Genomic DNA, 22,777 nt, shown 5'->3' with positions numbered 1-22,777 from the left:
TTTGAGTCCTCTTTCCACTGAGAGCTGTCACTAAATAAAACTCTCCTCCATACTCACCCTGCTTGGATGTGGGACACGAATTCAGGACCCACTGAATGTGAGTTTGAAAAAGACAATAACATCTTTAGCCCTCCACCAGAAATGGGTGGCTATCCTATGCAACAGGGGCAGTGGTGGAGCCCCGCCAGCCCACGAGCTACAGGCTAAAGCAGGGCAATGGTACCGAAGGAGCTGTTAACACACCCCCATCCGCCAAGCTGTGGACGGTAGAATAACATCCCCTTTGCAGCTCTGGGATTTCTACTTCTTTAAGTTTTTCAAGTTCCCTTTATTCAGATACCAACACCCAAGACAAAAGCAGGTTGTGGCATGCTGGCCCAGCAATGGGCTGAACACAGACAAGTGCTGCCAGGACTTGAGAAAGAAAAGGACAGAAAATAAAAGGGGATGCCTTTTTTTTTTTTCTCTCTCTTCCTCATGCACCCTGAATTGTTGCAGAAAGAAAGGAATTAAAGGACACATTTTCCCTCTCTTTCCGATGGGTAACCAATCATCTTCATCCTACACTCCCCTGGAGCGTATCCTGAATCACTGTCAGTGAGAAAGAAAACACCTCACATTCTTTTGCACAAGTGTTTGGCCAGGTTATGTTTTGCAGATGGGACAGGCTTGGTCTCAGGAAGGAGTATTAATCTCAATACCATCCTGCAGTTGGACCTTTTCTGTGAACGTGAGGGCAAATGGTCTGAGGTCCTAAATGTTCAGCCTTTCTGTGCCTTGAAGAGTAATACAAACCTTTGCTGACACTGTAGGATTGATTCAGCCCTCCTAGTGGTCATATCAAGAGAGGCTGCAAAAAGTAACCCCAAGGAATTAGAAAAACAAACCCCAGAGGTACCTCCAGCAGAGATGCCAGCTCCGTTCAGCCCTACTCCTCTTGGTCCATCCTGTCCTCCTCATCTATGTTATCTCTCTAGCTTGCCCCATTCTAGAAATCCTCAGTTTAGCCAGGCCTCAGTCTCATTCCTGCCCCTACAACAGATACTTGGAGAATATGGCCCCAGTAAGGTCCAGGTCCCCATCTCTTTACAGGATTTAAGGCAAATTAAGGAGGATCTTGTCAAGTTTTCAGACGACCATGACAAATATATAGAGGCTTTCCAGAACTTAACCCAAGTATTTGAACTCTCCTGGAAGATGCTATGTTACTTTTGAATCAAACCCTGATACCACTGAGAAGCAGGCTACCATGAAAACAGCATAGAATTTTAGGGATGAGCTTTTTATCTCATATAGTGCCAAGGAAGAGGATGAGCTTCATCCAACTGGAAGAATGGCAGTACCACTGGACGACCCTAGATGGGATCCCAATGAGGAAATGAGAGAATGGAAGAGGAAACACTTTCAGGTGTGCATGATGTATGGCTTACAAAGGAGTAGAACTAAGCCTCTCAATTGCTCCAAACTATCCATAATAGACCAGAGATTAGATGAGAACCCCTCTGCCTTCCTGGAGAGGCTAAGAGAGGCATTGTTAAAGGACACCTTTCTATTTTCTGATTAAGTCAATCCTAAAAATTAATTTATTTCTCAGGCAGTCCTTGATATCAGGAGAAAACTACAGAAATAGTCCATGGGACAAGAGAGTACTTTAGAGAACCTCCTGAAAGTGGCCACCTCAGTCCTTTACAATAGGGATAGGGAGGAGGCCTGAGAGAGAAAGAACAGACACAAGAAAAAGGCAGAAACATTAATGGCCATCTTGCAGGCTAACAAATCCCAGAATCCTTGAGATGCACCTGTTAACTGCTACAAACTTGGCAAACCAGGCAGGGTACTTTACAAAGGACTAGCTGCCCAGGCAGCATGAGGAAACCCTCTTAACCCTGTCCAATCTGATGGGAAGCACTGGAGTTCAGACTGTCACCAGAGATGCAGGTCACTGGATTCAGAGCCAGTCTCCTAAATGGTCCAGCAAGACTGACGGGTCCTGGGGCTCCTTTCTCCAGCTCTGGTGTACCAGACCACTGTTATAATTTAGGAGCCTTGCATAATTCTGGAAAATGAATGGAGGAAGGTGGACCTCCTCCTGGACACTGGAGCAGGCCTTTCAGTTCTTCTCTCCAATCCAGGTCCCCACTCCTCTCTTAGCACGAGCCTGAGGAGCATCTCAGGAAAGTCTTTAACATGATATTTTTCTTTAGTTGTAGTTGGGGAGACCTCTTATTTACCCATGACTTTTTAATCATGCCTGAAAGCTCAACTCCTCTGTTGAATATTCTGGCTCATATGGGAACCACCATCATTATGGCTTCAGGAAAGACTCTTTGACTTCCCCTCATGTATACTAATATTAACCCAGAAGTTTGGGCAACTCAAGGAAAATTGGCCAAGCCACAGTGGTCATACTGGTCAGGATCTACCTTAAGGATCCCACCTCCTTTCCTAACCAGAGACAATACCCCTGAAACCAGAAGTTAGGAAGGGACTAGAAGCCATCATTGATAACTCGAGGATGTAGGGCCTTCTCAAACCCTGCAACAGCCCTTGTAATACCCTCATATTGGGGGTACAAATCCCAGTATGAATAGAGGCTGGTCTAAGACCTACACCTCATTAATGAGGTTGTGGTTCCAACTCACCTGGTGGTCCCTAATCCCTAGACCCTGCTTACTCAAATACCTGAGGAAACTAAATAGTTCACAGTGCTCTGTCTAAAGGATGACTTTCTGCATACCATTAGACTCTGACTCCATTGTTTGTTTGCATTAAAAGATCCTTCCAATCAGACCACCAAGTTAACCTGGATGGTGTTACCTCAGAAATTCCAAGACAGCTCCCCTCCTCCCACACCTCAGTTTGAACAGGCATTGTCAAAAAATCTCTCTGTGTTCCTTTATCTTCAGATTAAAGTTTCACAATATGTAGGTGACATTCCCCTCTTTGCCCCAACTTAGGAAGTCTCTCAGGACGATAGCAAGACTCTTCTTAATTTTCTGCCTAACAGAGGATATAAAGTCTCAAAATCTAAGGCTTACTTCTGTCAGACTTCAGTGAAGTACCTAAGTCTAGTATTGTCAGGGGAGATAGGGCACTAGGCAAAGAAAGAATTAAGCCCACATCCTCCATTCTGCTACCAAAAACCCACAAGCAATTGAGGGGATTATTGGGCATTACAGGATTCTGTAGACTATGGCTACCTGGATACCATAAAATAGTGCATCCCTTACATCACCTAATAATGGAGACTTAGGCAGCTAAAACTCACTCCCTGATTTGAGAACCAGAGGCTAAAAAGGCTTTGACCAACTAAAACAAGGCTTGCTTGAGGCACCAGCCCTTAGTCTTCCCATAGCAAAGACATGTAATCTTTATGAATCAGGAAGGAAGAAAATGATCATAGGAGTTCTAACCAAGGTCCAAGGTCCAGTTCAGCAGACTGTAGACTACCTCAGCAAGGATCTTGGTTTTGTAACTAAAGGATGGCAGGCCTGCCTCCAGGCACTTGCAGTGGTGGCTTTGCTGGTATCAGAGGCTACTAAGTTAACCATGGGGAATAACTTAATCATTTATACCCCACATAATGTGAGCAGCATTTGCCATTTTTATATCAGATAAAATAGATTTTAAAGCAACAATGGTTAAATTAAAAAAAGAAAAAAGAGGGTCATTATATAATGATAAAAGGATCAATTCAACAAGAATACATAATAATTCTAAATATATATGTATCTAACTCTGGAGCTCCCAGATTTATTAAATAATTGCTACTAAACCTTAAAAAAAAAAAAGGACAGGAAGCAACACAATGACTAGACATGTCATCAAGGGAGAAAGTTAACACTGAAACCCTGGATTTAAACTGTACTCTAGAGCAAACAGCCCTAACAGATATTTATAGAATATTCTACCCAAAAATCACATAGTATACATCCTTCTCTTCAGAGCATGAAATATTCTCCAAAATAGACCATATGATAGGACACAAAACAAATCTCAATACATTTTTAAAAATTAGAATTATATCAAACATGTTTTCAGACCATGGTGGAATAAAACTAGAAATTATACCAAAAAGAAATCTCAAAACTATAGAAAAACATGCAAATTTCAAAAAACCTGTTATTGAATAATGTTTGGGTTAGCAATAAAATCAAAATAGAAATTTAGGCTGGGCATGGTGGCTCATGCCTGTAATTCCAGAAGTTTTGGAGGCCGAGGTGGTGGATCACCTGAAGTCAGGAACTCAAGATCAGACTGTTCAACGTGGCAAAACCCTGCCTCTACTAAAAGTACAAAACTTAGCCAGGCATAGTGGCACATGCCTGTAATCCCAGCTACCCAGGAGGCTGAAGCAGGAGAATCACTTGAACCTAGGAGGCAGAGGTTGCAGTGAGCTGAGATTGCACCACTTGCACTCCAGCCTGGATACAAATGAGACTCTGTTTCAAAAAGAAAAAAAAAAAAGAAAAAAGAAATTAAAAATTTCCTTGACATGAATGGTAACAGGAATACAACTTATAAAAACCTCTGGGATACAACAAAAGCAGTACTAAGAGAAAAGGTTATAGTGCCGAATTCCTGCATTAAAGAGTCTGAAAGATGACAAATTGACAACCTAATGTCACACCTCAAGAAACTAGAAAGATAAGAAAAAAACAAATCTAAAGCTAACAGAAGAAAAGAAATACAAAGATCAGAACAGAACTAAATGAAATTGAGACCAAAAACACAATATAAAGTGTCAGTGAAATAAAATTATTTTCTTTGAAAAGATAAACAAAATTGGTATACCATTAACCAAATTAATCAAAAAAAGGAGAGAGAAAATTCCAATAAGCTCAATTAAAAATGAAAAATCGAGACATTAAAACTGACACCACAGAAATAGAGAAAGTCACATGAGACTACTGTGAACACGCTTATGCACACAAACTAGAAAATCTGGAGAAAATGGATAAATTCCTGAAAATATAAAACAATACTAGCTTGAATAAGGAAGAAATAAATATCATGAACAGAACTATAACAAGCAATTAAATTTAATAAGTAATAAAAAAAATTTGTCAAAAGAAGCCCAATTCCAGATGGATTCATGGCCATATTCTGTAAGACATTCAGAAAAGAATTGGTATCAATCCTACTGAAACCACTCCAAAAGATTGAGACAGAGGAAATTCTCCATAACACATTCTATGAAGCCAGCATTATTCTAATGCCAGAGCCAGGAAAAGACATAACAAAAAACAGAAAACTACAGACAATATTCGTAATGAACGTAATTGAAAAATCCTCAGTAAAACACTAGCAAACTGAATCGAGCATCACATCAAAAAGATAATTTACTATGGCCAAGTGTACTTCATTCCAGGGATGCAGGGATGGTTCAGTTTATGCCAGTCAATAAATGCAATTTATCACATAAACAGAATTTAAAACATAACCTGTATGATCATTTCAATAGACACAGAATATTTTATAAAATCCAGCATCCCTGTATGATAACAACCTTCCACAATCTAGGCATATCTCAAAATAATAAAAGCTATATATGATGAACCTACGGCCAAAACAAGGATGCCCACTTTCACCACTTCTATTCAACATATTACGGAAAGTCTTAGGCAGAGCAATCAGACAAGAGAAAAATAAAGGGAATCTAAATTGCAAAAGAGGAAATTAAACTATCTGTTTGCCAATATTATGATCATAAACCTAGAAAACTTAAAGACGATTCAAAAAATCCTAGATTTGATAAATGAATTTAGTAATGTCTCAGGTTACACAGTTAATGTACACAAATTAGTAGCACTGCTATGCACAATGACCAAGCCAATAATCAAATCAAGAACTCATACCTTTCACATAAATTGCAAAAAATAAAATAAAATAAAATAAAATACCTCAGAATATACTTAACCACAGAGGTAAAAGATTTCTACAAGTAAAGCAACAAAACACTGCTGAAAAGAATCAAAGAATCATAGATGACATAAATAAATGGAAGTATATCTTGTGCTCAAAGATTGAAATATTCTATATCATAAAAATGACATAACTGCCCAAGCAATCTATTATAGATTTAATGTGATACCTACCAAAACATCATTACCACTTTTTACAGGAGTAGAAAACAAAGATCCTAAAATTTATATGAACCAAAAGAGAGTCTGAATAGCCAAAGCAATCCTAAGCAAAACAAAAAAGAAAAAAAAAATCTGGAGGAATCACATTACCTGACTTCAAAATATACTTCAAGACTATAGTAACCAAAACAGCATGGTACTGTTATAAAAGTATAGGCATAGATCAGCAGAAAAATATACAGAACCCTCCCTCAACTAAGGCAAATGCTTACAACCACCTGATCTTCAACAAAGCATACAAAAACATGAACGGGGAAAGAACAAACTATTTAATAAATGGTGTTTGGAAAAATAGATAACCACTTGTAGAAAAATGAAAGTGGATCCATATCTCTCATCATGTAGAAAAATAAACTCAGGACGAATTAAAGACTTAAATCTAAGACTTGAAAAATCATAAAATTTCTAGAAGAAAACCTAACAAAATCTCTCCTAGATATCAACCCAGTCAAATAATTTAAGACTAAGATGCTAAAAGCAAATTCAACAAAAACAAAAATTAATAAATGAGGCCTAAACTAAAAAGCTTCTGCACAGCAAAAGAAACAATCACTAGAGTCATCAGACAACACACAGAATTAAAGAAAATATTTGCAAATTATGCATCCTTCAAAGGACTAGTATCCTAAATCTACAGGGAACTCAAGCCATAAAGCAAAACAAGAAATATCATTAAAAATATGGGCAAATGACATGAATATACATTTCTCAAAAGAAGATATACAAATGGCAACAAAAATAAAAAAAAAAAAAATGCTTAACATCCCAGTCATCTGGGAAATGTGAATTAAAACCATAGTGAGATACCACCCTACCCCAGAGTGGCCATTATTAAAAAGTCAAAGAACAATAAATGTTGTTTGTGGATGTGGTGAAAAGGGAATGCTATATGCTGCTGGTAAAAAGATAAATTAGTACAACCTCTATGGAAAAAGGTATGAAGATTTCTCAGATAGCTAATAGTAGCTCTACCATTTGATTCATCAATCCCATTACCAGGTATCTATCCAAAGGAAAAGAAATCACTATATCAACAAGACACTAGCATGTTTATAATTATTACAGTACAATTACAATTGCAATGATATGGAACCAAACCAAGTGCCCATCAACCAACAAATAGATAAAGAAAATATGGTGATATATACTATGGCATATGATATGGTTTGGCTCTGTGTCCCCACCCAAATCTTATCTTGTATTATAGTGCCCACTTGTCCAGGAAAAAACATGGTAGAAGATAATTGGATTATGGGGCAGTTCCTCCATACTGTTCTCATGATACTGAGTGGTTTCTCATGAGATCTTGTTGTTTGATAAGTGTCTGGCACTTCCCCCTTCTCTCTCTCTCTCCTGACACCATGTAAGACCTGCTTGCTTTCCCTTCACCTTCTGCTATAATTGTAAGTTTCCTGAGACCTCCTAGGCATGCTTCCTGTTAAGCCTGCATAACTGTGAGTGAATTAACCCTATTTCCTTTATAAATTATCCAGTCTCAGGTAATATCTATATAGCAGTGTGAGAATGAACTAATACAGTACCAGGATAGTGAGGTACTGTTATAAAGATAATCTGAAAATACAGAAGCAACTTTGAAACTGGGTGGCATGTGCCTATATTCCCAGGTACTCAGGAGGTTGAGACAGGAGAATTGCTTGATCCTGGGAGGCAGAGGTTGCAGTGAGTTGAGAGCGTGCCACTCCACTCCAGTCTGGCGACAGAGCGAGATGCCGTCTCAAAAAATAAAAAAAAGGAAAAGAAAATTACTATACACTACTGTAGACTTTATAATCATTGTACAATCAAGCTACACTAAATTCACAAATTTTTGTCAGTAATAAATTAATGTAACAGGCAGATGTTGGAAACTTTCAAGGCCTCAGAAGAAGACAGGGAAATGTGGTAAAGTTTGGAACTTCCTTAAGACTTGTTGATTGGCTTTGACAAAAATGCTGATAGTGATATGGACAATTAAGTCTAGCCAGAGGTGGTGATCTGAAAGAGAAACTCATGTTTAAAAGAGAAATGGAGCATAAAGGTTTGGAAAATTTGTAGCCTGACGATGAGGTAGAAAATAAAAATCTCATTTTCTGTGGACAAATTCAAACTGGCTGTAGAAATTTGCATAAGTAACAAGAAGCCAATGTTAATAGCCAAGATAATGGGAGAAATGCTTCCAAGTCCTGTCAGAGATCTTCAGAACAGCCCCTCCCATCAGAGGCCCAGATGCCTAGGAGGGAGGAATCATTTAATAGGCTGGGCCCAGAGTCCCACTTCTCTGTGCAGCCCTGAAATTGATGTCTTGTGTTCCAGCTGCTCCAGCTCCATCCATGGCTAAAATGGGCCAAGGCACAGCTTAGATCATTGCTTCAGAGAGTGCAAGTCACAAGCCTTGGTGGCTTCCATGTGGTATTGAGACTGTGGGTGTATGGAAGACAAGAGTTGAACTTTGGGGACCTCCACCTAGATTTCAAAGGACCTATGGCAATGCCTGGATGCTCAAGCAGAAGTCTTCTGCAAGACTAAAGCCCTCATGGAGAACTTCTGCTAGGGCAGTGTGGAAGGAAAATATAGAGTTGGAGCCACCATACAGAGTCCCCACTAGGGCACTGCCTAGCAGGGCTGTGAGAAGAGGGCCACCATCCTCCAGACCCCAGAATGGTAGATCCACAAATAGCTTGCATCCTGCACCTAGAAAAGCCACAGGCACTCAACACCAGCCCATGAAAGCAGTGGCAGGGGCTGTATCCTCCCAAGCCACAGAAGTGTAGCTTCCCAAGACTTCCCAAGAGCCCACCCCTTGAATCAGCATGCCCTGTATCTGAGACATGGAGTCAAAGAAGATTTTGAGCCTTAAGATTTAATAACTTGGAAGGAGAGGGCACAAAATAATAAAAAAAATGTAAAAAAATATTTAATGACTGCCAAGCCAAGTTTTGGACTTGTCTAGGGTTTGAAACTCCTTTGTTTTGACAAATTCCTTCCATTGGGAATGGCAGCATTTACCCAATGCCTATACTCCCATTGTATTTGGAAGTAACTAAATTGCTTTTGATTTTACAGGCTCATAAGTGGAAGGGAGTTGCCTTGTCTCAGATGAGACTTTGGATGTGGACTTTTGAGTTAATGCTGGAATGAGTTAAGACTTTGTGGAATTGTTGGGAAGGCGTGATTAGTTCTGAAATGTGAAAAGAACATAAGATTCGTGAAGGGCCATGGCAGAATGATATGGTTTGGTTCTGTGTTCCCACCCAAATCTCATCTTGAATTGTAATCCCCTCTTGTCCACGGAGGAACCTGCAGGAAACTGGTTCATGAAGTCAGTTTCCCCCATGCTGTTCTCACGATAGTCAGTGAGTAGTGAGTTTTAATGAGAGCTGGCTGTTTGATACGTGTATGACACTTTCCTCTTCTCTCTCTTCTGTCATCATGTAAGACATGCTTGCTTCCCCTTCACCTTCCTCCATAAATATGTTTTCTGAAGCCTCTTAGCCATGCTTTCTGTTAAGGCTGCATAACTATGACTCAATTAAACCTTTTTCCTTTATAAATTACCCAGTTTCAGGTAGTATCTATATAGCAGTATGAGAATGGACTAATAAAGCATATTACTCAGCTGTAAAAAACGAACAAAATAATATCTTTTGAACCAAATGGGATGGAACTGGAGGTAATTATTCTAAGAGCAGTAACACAGAAACAGAAAACTAAATATCATAATGCTATCACTCCTAAGTTGGCACTAAGCTCTGGGTATGCAAAAGTACAGAGAATGGTATAATGAACATTGGAGACTCAAAAGAGGTGAAGGCGAGAGGGAAGTGAGGAATTAAAAAACCACATACTGGAAACAATGTATACTACTTGGGTGATGAATGCATTAAAATTTCAGACTTTACCACTATACAATTTATCCCTGTAACCAAAAACCACTTATATTCCTAAAGCTATTAAAATATAAAAAATTCAAAATAGGAAAATAATTATAATGAAACTGAAAAATTCCTAACACCTACTGAAATCATAGCTGTTTTAATGTCCTAGTACAATGCATTACTCAAATATTTGTGGTGATTCTTGTATAAGGAAACCTACTGTGCTACTGTTATAAAAGTAGTACCCAATAATATTGACAATGATAATAAATGACTGTTAATGCTTTACGTATTTACTATACTTTTATTGTTATTCTAGATTGTATCCCTTTTACTTATTAGAAAAAAAAAAGTTAACTGCAGAACAGCCTCAGGCCAGTCCTTCAGGCAGGATTCCAGAAGAAGGCATTGTTTTCATAGGAGATGACAGCTCCATGTGTGTTATTGCTCTGGAAGACCTTCCAATGGGACAAGATGTCAAAGTGGAAGACAGAGATATTCATGATACTAACACTGTGTAGGCCTAGGCTAATTTGTACAATTATGTCTTAGTTTTTAACAAAAAAACTAAAAAAAAAAAAAATTTAAACTGGAAAAAAGCTTACAGAAAAAGGATATAAAGAAAAAAATATGTTTTGTACAATCATACAATGTATTTAAGTTTTATTACAAGAGTCCAAAAGTTTTAAAAGGCTAAAAAATTTTATGGTTAAAAAGTTACTATAAGTTACTATAAGCTACAACTTAATATATTATTAAATATATTAATTATTATAATAAATCAATTTATTATTAATACAAATATTATAATACATTAATTTATTATTGACAAAAATTTGTGAATTTAGTGTAGCCTGATTGTACAATGATTATAAAGTCTACAGTAGTGTATAATAATTTTCTTTTCCTTTTTTTTTTGAGACGGCATCTCGCTCTGTCGCCAGACTGGAGTGGAGTGGCCTGGTTTCTGCTCACTGCAACCTCTGCCTCCCAGGATCAAGCAATTCTCCTGTCTCAATCTCCCGAGTACCTGGGAATACAGGTACCACCTGTATTCCTGCCACCACGCCCAGCTGACTTTTGTATTTTTAATAGAGATGGGGTTTCACCATCTTGGCCATGATGGTCTCCATCTCTTGACCTTGTGATCTGCCCATCTTGGCCTCCCAAAGTGCTGGGATCACAGGTGTGAGCCACCATGTCCAGCTCAGGTAGAGTAATTTTCTAAGCTTTCTCATTCACTCACTCACTGTCTCACTCAGAGATATTTCCATACTGCAACCCCATTCATAATAAATGTTCTCTACATGTGTACTATTTTTAATTTTTATAGCGCATTTTTTTACCATACCTTTTCTATGTTTAGATATACAAATAGTTGCCAATGTTTTACAGTTGTCTACAGTATTCAATACAGTTACATGTTAGCAATAGACTATACCATACAGCCTAGGTGTGTAGTAGGCTATACCATCTAGGTTTGTGTAAGTACACTCTATGTTGTTCACATAATGATGAGATCACCAAATGACACAGCTCTCAGAAGGTATCCCTGTCATTAAGCAATGCATGACTATAAGTTCTTGTCATTGCTCTTCAGAAAATTGACGCTTAGATATTTTAATATTCATCTCAATTTCACACAGTTAAGTAAGAAGCTGGGTCTTGAATCCTGCTTTAAAATTAATACCCTAAATTTCATTGTCATTATATTTAGTTACTTAATTTTATGCTTTCCCTTTCTCAATATTGTACACTTACAATATGATCAATAAATGAAAATCATGGGACATGACTCATAGGATTTGGAGGTTTACAGTATATTATCTGTTGCCTTAAATACGTATGGGTAAAAATAAATAAAATGTAACATAAATTTTCGAATTACAAAGAACTTTTATCAAATAAACAATAAATATCTTATAAATGTGAATGATTGGAAGTGGGGGCTGGAATCTTTTCCATTAAATAGTCTACCAATTTACACCCTGAAGATTTTCTCCAAGATTTTTTCACATTGCCCTATGGAAATAGTCTACCAGTTTACACCCTGGAGATTTCCTCCAAGATTCTTTCACATTGCCTTAGGGCTCTATATTTGTATGTAAATTATAAGTTTAAGGATAAAAGAAAGACAGAGAGAAAGCTGTATTCATTTAAAAATCAGTCATTACTGGATACTCAAAGTTAGAGTTGGGACATCAAAAACAAATAGAGCCTCATAAACAGAGAAAGAAAAGAGAAGAATTACAAGAACAAGAGGCAGCATGAAAAAAGCCCCAGAAGCAATAAAGCTATAACACAATTAGAAAATAATTGTACCAGTAAAAATACAAACATAAATAAAAATGATTAACAGCAACAGGCAAGGAAATTAAATAGACCTTGTAATATCCTGGCAGGACTCTAGGCAGCCTAGGATTTCTCTCTCCCCTCTCACACTTCCTCTCAGAAACAGAATAAAAAAGGAGCTGACTATCCCATACAAGACAGAAGAGTTACTTAATGTGTATCTTACAGAAAAGAATTTCCAGTTTTCAATCATTTCTAAAGGTCTATGGTAAATAAGCAAGTAAATGTTAATATAATCATGTTTTCTAGATCCTTGTTTTGTTAAAGTGTCCTTCAAATTCTGGTATAATTTGGAGGATAAAAATAAAAGTAGTTATCAAGAATAAAGGTGGTACCTTTCATGTATATTTTTAACCTGTACCTTTCACTTACAGCTAACGTTTGCTAACATGATATTGCCATTTTATTTTAGTTAAAAACTGTTCAGTTATCTGCTTGAATTTCCTTATATATTTTGGAATTTTTTAGTTTATTTTTACACCAATTATGTTCTAATGATGGGAACTTACTGTCACATCCCAATCCATCTGTTCTTAAATGAACCTTTTTTTTTTTCAAATAAATGAACATTTTAAAGCCATAAATACTAACTTGTTTAAAAATAAATTTAATATGAATTTATCTAATAAAATCCAATTTAGCTAAACTTGGGTTGATCAGGTTTATTGATCATGATTGTCTTTCGTATATTATGGAGAATAATCCTGGGAATAAATTATTAGAGATGCCTTTATTTAACACATACAAATGAAGGCCATTATTTTAAATAATAATTTTAACAGAATATTCTGCAATTTACCAAGCGTTATAGATACAGAGTAAGGACATAGCAAAGTGGATTGAGATTGATGCTTGCACTTCACAATATTTCCTGCAAATCCTTCATTCACGCTATGGGCAAATTTGGGCATGTGCAGCATTGATATTTGTCTTTCAGATGCTCCATTAAAAAAATATATATCCACAACAGTATATTGTTCAGTTTTGCATTAAAACGAGGCTCAGGGAATATTATAATCACTTTGTTTTATTTTTTAGAAACAAGCTCTCGCCATGTTGTCCATGTGGGGGTGCAGTGACTATTCACAGGCATGATTATCCAGCACTACAGCCTTGAACTCCGGAGCTCAAGCAATCCTCCTATCTCAGCCTCTTGAGTAACTGGGACTACAGAAGCATGCCATTTTACCCAGTATAATCACATTTTTATACAAATAAATCATAGGTAAGTTTATTATAGAGATTATTTGATAAACTGCATGTGGACTATAGAATAAAATATTTCACTAAAGAATTATATTGTCTTGCTTTGTTAAATACATCTCTATAAATGTTTATTCAAGAATTTAAAGAATACTATAATTTTGGAAAGTAAGAAATTCAAATAAATTTTCTGAAACTTCATGTGAAAATTGTGCTACTATATTAAGTCAAAATGACAGAGAAAGATGTTTATGTACAAGAGTCCACTTTGATTTGGTTTTATATGTTATTTTACTTCTATTTTTGATGCAGACTTGCTGAATTTAATAGAAATCTTTTTATAGAACTTGAATGTTATTCTATAACTAACATGATTTCCCCAACTTTACTATTTGCTTAAAGGTTTTATGAGGAATTTCTCTCCGTCCTTCCACCAGCTAAACATTTACTGTGCCATAATGTTGTAATTCTGTCTCCTGACAAAACATGGTACTTCATATGCTTATTTTTTAACACAAATATATCCACTTTTATATGTCATAATGAATTCGTATGTCCATATATCTTCTCTAGAAACCTCTAGTGAAGATGGAGTTTATTGTTTTTATCTTTGGAGGCACAAACTGGTGTGTAAAATATCCTGCACACAGTAGTGACATTAACCTACCTGTCAAATTAGTATTATCCACATGTGTGAATACTTGTTCACTTACATACCATACTATGAAGCAAACACAATACAGAATAAGAATGTTCTCTTAGTACTATAAAATGTTTGTTTAAAAGAATTCCTTGGCCAGACACACTGACTCATGCCTGCAATCCCAGCACTTTGGCAGCCCAAAGTGAGTGGATCACCTGAGCTCAGGAGTTCAAGACCAGCCTGACCAACACGGCGAAACTCCATCTCTACTAAAAATACAAAATTAGCTGGGCGTGGTGGTGGGTGCCTGTAATCCCAACTACTTGGGAGGCTGAGGCAGGAGAATCGCTTGAACCCAGGAGTCAGAGGTTGCAGTGAGCCAAGATCACTCCATTGCACTCCAGCCTGGGCAACACAGCAAGACTCCCTATAAACAACAAAAACAACAACAACAAAAATTCCTTTATATAAACTGAATCTATTTTTTGGAAATAAATCAATTTTACTTAGAAATTACTAATAAATATCTATAATCAAACACAATCAATATTTTCAATATTGATTTTACCTAAAATTTTTCTGAATTTGTTGAAACCAATGATGATAATCAATGGGAAATATTTTTGAAATTATGAATAAAGATTAATCTGATTTAGATATTACAACTTTATATGCAAATAATTATAAAAAAGACATTATGTAATCAGGGTAATGTGTATCCATATTCTATTTGACATTACACAGGTGAATAGAAGATAGTTTGGAAGTTGTAAGAAAGACAAATTTGAAGTTACAATCCTGTCCTTCATAACAGCTGTATAACATTGATCAAGTTACTAAAGATTTCTGATTTTTCAGCTCCTTCTTGAACAACTGACAAATATTTCATGAAGTTCCTTGAAAACTGAGTTTAAAATGTATAGCTAATACAGTCACAGCCACATAATAAACATTCAATAAATACTAGGATATCCCCTCTCATTATTTTCCTTTCATTTCTCGTATCTGAAATGTCTGTATGCCTGCCTAATAATGAATGTTATACCTAAAGAGCACACTGTGGTTAATTTTCATTGAAAGAGAAGAAAAAAGTTCCAAGTTTATGTAGTGTGCTCTATAAATAAAAGCTTCTGGTTTAATTAAATTTCAATAGATAAAAACGCATTTTCTTAGCTGAGTTTTCTGGTTATTTTTAAAAAAACAGACTTGTACAAGTCAAGGACGTTCTTGTATAGCTAGCAAAATTCTTTAGCCTTAGAGAAGTCCAGTAGCAACTGAAAAGTTTTTTGTTTGTTTGTTTGTTTCTTTATAAGCATTAGCTAAACAGAATTTTGTTATTTTTGAAATATAAATGGAAATTGGAACAAGACGGCTGACTAGACACAACCAGAAAGTGCCAATTCCATTGAGATAACAAGTTTTCAAGTGAACCAACAACATTTGGACATATCTTCAGAGAAGAAACACCAAGAATGGACGAAGATGTGACATAGATGCTGAGACTGAAGAGCAATAAAGCTGGGAACCTGCCCAGAATACTCAAAAGCTTGGGCTAGTTTCTGGCCCCAAATAGTTCCTGGAGAACGGGTGAGTGAAGGAAACAGGGAACTGCCAAATCTCACCATGAACCTCTGGGATCCTGATTCCAGGGACCTCCACATTTCCCATGGACATTTGAGCTGATATGGGAATCTGGCTGGAGAATAGACAGAGATAGGATGAAACCAGAAGCCTTTGTGCACAGGGCAGCTGGTATGAAACCAGAAGCCTTTGTGCACAGGGCAGCTCCAGTGTGGCATGGTGTAGCTGTCCATCCTCCAGGGTTCTGCATCTCCCTCCAAGAAACTGTAGTCCTTGCTGACTGATGGGCCAGAAGAAAGCAGGGATAACTTTCCAGTGGGTTTCGGGTACAAATGCTCAGCAGGCTGTCCTGCCCAACAGCCCCTCTCAGGGCCCCAGCCTGGTTGCCTCGCAGAAGCATGTGCACAGCACGGCCTTTCCTGCCTAGCCTGGGTGCTTTGCTCCAACTTATTACATTCCAGGTGGCCTGGGAGCACCTTGGATCCCCCAGGGCACCCAAAACCTGACCTTCATAGGACAAAGCTGTGCGCTGATCCAGGGCAAACGAGGGCTGCTGTATGCAGCTTAAGAATGCCAAACCAAGATCTGTGGCCATGGAGCAAGAGAAGAGCCTGCACCTCAGAGAACTGAGAAGGATGAGACGTGTATGTTCATGGAAAGGAGGGGGCATGGGGTATGCCTCCCTCCATAGGATTAACCCAGAAAAGATGTGGGATACCTCTACTATGGCCTCTGCACAGGAAGCCCTGTGGCCTGGAATGTCTAACAGAAAAAAATGCGGGCATAGTGTCAATGATCTGAAGTGATTCCCCCAAGACCTAAGAACATACCAGGTGAGGGGATCATCTCTCTTCTCCATGCACTACAGAGCATAGCTGCAAATCCAAGAAAATACAGAGCAACAGCTGTGTAAGAGCCTATCTGCTGTCCATATAAATACCAACTCCAAAGATAAATGGGATAAACACCCTACTTAAATAACATAGAGTGGCAAGCTGGATAAAAAGACAAGACCCAACCATCTGCTGTCTTCAAAAGTCCCATCTCACATGTAAGGATACCCACAGGATCAAAGTAAAGGCATGGAGAAAGATCTACCATGCAAATAGAAAAGAAAAAAGAGCAGGCATCACTATTCTTATATCAGAAAAAACAAACTTTATACCGATAAAAATTAAGAAGGACAAAGAAAGACATTACAGAATGATAAAGGGTACAGTCTAATAAGAATACTTAACTATGCTAAATACATATGCATCTAACATTGAAGCACCTGCATTCATAAAACAAGTTTTTCTTTGCCTCTGAAAAGATGCAGACAACTACATATATAGTGGAAGAGTTCAAAATGCCACTGACAACTTTAGACAGATTATTAAGGCAGAAAACTAGCAGAAAAACACCTCTGAAATTACATTTGACACTTGACCAATTATACCTAATAGTCATGTACAGAACAATTCGCCCAACAATCACAGAATACACATTCTTCTCATCTGCACAAGGAACATATTTTGACTGAACACATGCTCAGTCATAAAGCAAATCTGAATAAATTCAGTATAATTGAAATCATACTGAGCATACTCTCAGACCACAGTGCAATAAAAATAGATATTAAAAGCAAGAAATCCCCTCAAAATTACACAAATATATGAAAACTAAACAACTGGCTTTGGAATAACTCTTGTGTGAACAAATGTAGCAGAAGAAAATAAATAACTAAAGTTAGAGAAAAACTGAATGAAAAGGAATTGCAAAAATCAATAGAAAATATTAGTAAAACCAAGAATAGCTTCTTAAAAAAAAACAAAATTTATAGACCACTAGCTAGATTAACGAAGAAAAAAGTATAAAAATCCAAATAATTATAAGCAGAAATGACTAAGATGATGTTATAACTGATTTTATAGAAATATAAACTATTCTGAGAAAAATACAATGAAGAATTATATATGCACAAAAATTTGAAAATGTAGAAGATATGGACAAATCCCTAAAAACACACAATCTCCCATGATTGAATCAGGAAGATACTGAAACCTTAAATAGACCAATAATGAGCTCTGAAAATGAATCAGAAAAAAAAAAACAAAAAACCACTAACCAAAAAAAGCCCCATAACAGGTGGATTCATAGTTGAATTCTATCACATGTACAAGGAAGTACTGGTACCAGTTTTACTAAGACTAGTTCAAAAAATCAAGAAAGAGGGGATTCTTCCTAACGTTCTATGAGGCCAGCATCAGCCTGATACTAAAATCTGGTAGAAACACAACAAAAACAACAACAAATTAGACCAATATTTGTGTTGATTATAAACACAAAAATCCTCAAAATCACTAGATAAACAAATCCAGCACACATGAAAAAGTTAACACACCACGATCAAGTAGGCTTTAGTCCTTAGATGCAAGGCTGGTTCAACAGATGTAAATCAATAAAAGTGATTCATCATATAAACAGAGTTAAAAGCAAAAACCAAATTATTATCTAAATAGATATAGGAAGAGCTTTTGAAAAAAAAAATCAACGGGACTTCATAATTAAAACCATTGACAAACTAGTCATAGAAGAAACATACGTCAAAATAATAAGAGCCATCAATGTAAAACCCACACCCAAAGCTATACTCATTGGTCAAAAGGTGGAAGCATTCTCCTTGAGAACTAGAACAAGACATGAATGCCCACTTTCATCACTCCTGTTCAATCTAGTACTATAAATCCTAGCCAGAGCAATCAGACAAGAGAATTATTTTATGTTTTATAGAAAGGCATCCAAATAGAATAGAAAATGAAGAAGTCAAGCTATCTCTCTCAGCTGATGACATGATTCTATACCTAGAAAATCCAAAGACTGCCAAACTGCTCCTAGAACTGATAAATGATTTTGGTAAGCTTTCAGGATAGAAAATCGATGCACAAAAATCCGTAACATTTCTATACACAAATAATGTCCAGACTGAGAGTCAAATCAAGAGCATAACACAATTTACAATAACCACAAAGAAGATGAAATACAGCTAACTAAGGAGGTTAAAGATCTCTTTAAGGAGAATTACAAAACACTTCTGACATAAATAAAAAATGATGGCTGCATGTAGTGGCTCACTCCCGAAATCCCAGCACTTTGGGAGGCTGAGGCAGGCGGATCATGAGGTCAGGAGTTTGAGAGCAGCCTAACCAACATGGTGAAACTCCGTCTCTATTAAAAACACAGAAATTAGCTGGGTGTGGTAACACAAGCCTGTAATCACAGCTACTCAGGAGGCTGAGGCAGGAGAATTGCTTGAACCCGGGAGGCGGAGGTTGCAGTGAGCCGAGATCACACCACTGGACTCCAGCCTGGGTGATAGAGTGAGACTTTGTCTAAAAATAAATATAAATAAATAAATAAATAATAAAAGATGACACAAAAAAATAGAAAAATATTTCATGCTGATAGACTGGAAGAATGAAGATTATTAAAATCACCTTACTACCCAAAACAATTTACAGTTTCAATGCTATTTGTATCAGACTACCAATGGCATTCTTCACAGAATTAGGAGAAAACTATTCTAAAATTTACATGGAATCAAAAAAGAATCCAAATAGACAAGACAATCCTAAGCAACAAGAACAAAGCCAGAAGCAACAAACTATCCAACTTCAAATGACACTATAAGGCCAAAGATGCCCAAATAGCAAGGTACCAGTACTGAAACAGACACAGAACAATGAAACAGAATAGAAAACTCAGGAATAAAGCTGAATACCTACAATCAACTGATTATAGACAAGGCTGGATAAAAACAAGCAATGGGGAAACAACTCCCTGTTCAATAAATGGTTCTGGGATAACTGGGTAGTATTTGCAGAGGAATGAAACTGGACCCTTACCTTTCATGATATAGAAAGAGTAACTCAAGGTGGATCAAAAATTTAAATGTAAGTTCTCAAAAAAAATCCTAGAAGGACACCTAGGAAATACCCTTCTTAACATTGGCCTTGGCAAAGAATTTTTGGCTAACTCTCCAAAAGCAATGACAACAAAACAAATATTGAGAAGTCAAGCGGGATCTAATTAAACTAAAGAGCAACCCACGTGTATTTTCATAGCCACACTATTCACAGTAGCAAAGACATGGAATCAATCTAGGTGCTCATCAATGATAAATTGAATACAGCAGATGTGGTACATATATACCATGGAATATGTCACAGCCATAAAACAGAAAAAAATCATGTCCTTTACAGCAACATGGATGCAGCTGGAGGCCGTTATCCTAATCTGATTAATGCAGGAACAGAAAATAATAGAAATTTATTACGAGTAAGTATTTGATTACTTATAAGTGGGAACTAAACATTGAGCACAAATGTACAAAAACATGGGAACAACAGACATGAAGTACTGGAAGAGGAAGAGAGAGGAGTTGTGGGTGAAAAAAATACCAATTGGATACTACGCTCACTACAATATCCGTACTCAAAACATCAGCATCACGCAATAAGTCTGCACATGTACCCCGTGTATCTAAAATAAAAGTTGACATTTAAAAAATAAGTATATATGTATTCAATATAGTTTATACTACTCATACGTCATTGAATATTTTCATTGACTCTGTATATTTTAAGTACTAAATAGAAAATATAAGGACAATTTTGTTTTTATTTAATTTAAACAATTCCATTTTATAAAAACAACATTGTTACTACTTTAAAAAATTCTTTAAAATAAATGAAATATAATTTTTTAAAACATTCAAATAAAATTAGTTTATGCTGTGAGGTCTGCCGTTCAATTCTGAGGGGTTATAAAAACTTTTTAAAATGTTATTTTAAATACAAGCACATACTTATTGTCACTTAAGTTCACTCCAAATATACTACCAATTATCCTGGTTTTCATCTTGTGCATCCATGAATGACTCACTCATGGTTTATCCGAAATGAAGCAGGCATAGCTACATGCTTGAGTAAGAGAAAACTGAATACAGAAGTACAAAGTCATTAAGGAACCCTGACAGAAGAACTAGAATTTTCACTGCTGCTACAGTAGTTCAATATTGAGATGCTTCAAAAGAAAAAAAAACAGTATCCATCGGCAATGGGTATTTTTTTAGAGCTGATAAAAAAGAAAAATCAATATCCTTGTTCCAAAAGAAGCTGTATACACCCTGCCAAATTATCTTAACAACCATCAACTATATAAATAATGATCCTGTGGAATATCACCAAGAAAAAAAAAAACAAAAACAACACTGTAGTCACACCAAATAATCACATTACCAACACAAAGATCCTTTACACACATCGGAAAACATTTCTTACCTTTAGTTGATAATTGATAGCTGTTTATACCGACCATTGTGCTGCTTCGCGATGTTCTTATTAAGTCCTTTGCACATTTTTGAGTTGGCTGTCTTTTTAACAATTTATTTGTAGTTCTTTTTTTATTATATGCAATGCAAATATCTTGTCTTCCCATGTGGTTTGCCTTTTCACTATCTTAATTGTGTCTTCTGGTAAACAGAAGTTTCTAATCTTAATGGAGGACAGTTAATTAATCCTTTAATTTATAGTTAGTATTTTATGCGACCTAGGACATACTTTCTAATTGCAAACTCCTGAAGTTATTCTTCCATGTACTGTCCTGAGAATTTATTGTTTCACATCTTGTACTTAAATCTACAATCTACATATAATTGTTATTTTTTCATATAGTGTTATGCAGGAAATAAGATTTAAAATGTGTCTTTCTATATGTTAGAACATTGGGCATATTTTTGAAGAAAAAAGTAATAAAATAACTTTTCCGTACATTGACAATTCTGAGGAAAATGTTCCATATGGAGTCATTAAATGTGACTACTATCATTTGTAAATACTCTTTTTTTACATCATGGAAGATCTCTTTCATCTCTGTTAGGAATTTTATGAATAAATGTTAGATTAATACAGATATAAAAGTGTTATATTTTCCTGACGGAAAGGTGATTTCCAAAAATTTTTCTGAAAGATCATTATTTCAGTCACGTTTTGACTGTAAAATCTACATTGTATGATGAACACATAGCTACGCCAGCCTTATCTTGATTACAGCTTATATTATCATTTTTCCCTTTCTTATATTTCATACTTTATGTATTTTTAATTTAGGTGCATCTCTCATGGGAGCACACATTTCTTATAACACTGCCCTCCACTCCTTACTTAAAATCTAATAATCTAAATTAATTGGAGAACCTGATTCAATTGAAGAATCTGGTTCTATATTTTTCAGTGTAATTATTATATCTGGGTTTTAACCTACTATCAACTATACACTTACTATTTTTAACCCCGTTTAAGTTCTTTGTTTTTCTAATTATTTTTTCTCTTGATTAAATTATTTATAATACTGAGGGCTTTTTGTTCTACTATTTTTATTTTATAAGTTTCATACTGGTAATTTGTTAAATGGTCACTTTTTAAATGCACTATTCTGCTAGTGGCTACCCTAAAACTTATAAAATGTATTTGTAATGAATTCAAATGTAATTGGAATTACTTTTAATGACTTTCAAAACAAAGCAAGGACCATGAAACATTGAAACTCCACTTTCTCTCTTACCTTTTGTGTGACTGTTCACATGTGCTTAAATTCTGGATGTGTTTAAAGTCTACAAGTTATTGTTATTATTATACCAATATTCATTTAAATTTATCTATATCCTTGCATGCTGCAATGTTCTCTGTTCCTTCCTGCTTTTCCATAATTTCACCTTAGGTGTTTATAATCCTTCTGCTTAAAAAATTCATTTTATTATTATTTTAAATCTTTGTTAATAATTATTTTTTCAGAGTTTGTATAAAAATGTCTATTTTGACCTTCAAGTTTTTATGAATTTTTTTTTTTTTCTGGCTACAGAATTACTGTTTGACAGTTGTTTTTTTTTTTTTTAGAACTGTAAAAAGTTCATTCCATTTGTCTTTTATTTTCCAATA

This window comes from Trachypithecus francoisi, unplaced genomic scaffold (assembly GCF_009764315.1).
Source record: "Trachypithecus francoisi isolate TF-2019V2 unplaced genomic scaffold, Tfra_2.0 Lachesis_group1, whole genome shotgun sequence".
In the NCBI taxonomy this organism is placed as follows: domain Eukaryota; kingdom Metazoa; phylum Chordata; class Mammalia; order Primates; family Cercopithecidae; genus Trachypithecus; species Trachypithecus francoisi.
The sequence above is the reverse complement of the archived record's forward strand: the minus strand, read 5'-3'. Positions refer to the sequence as shown.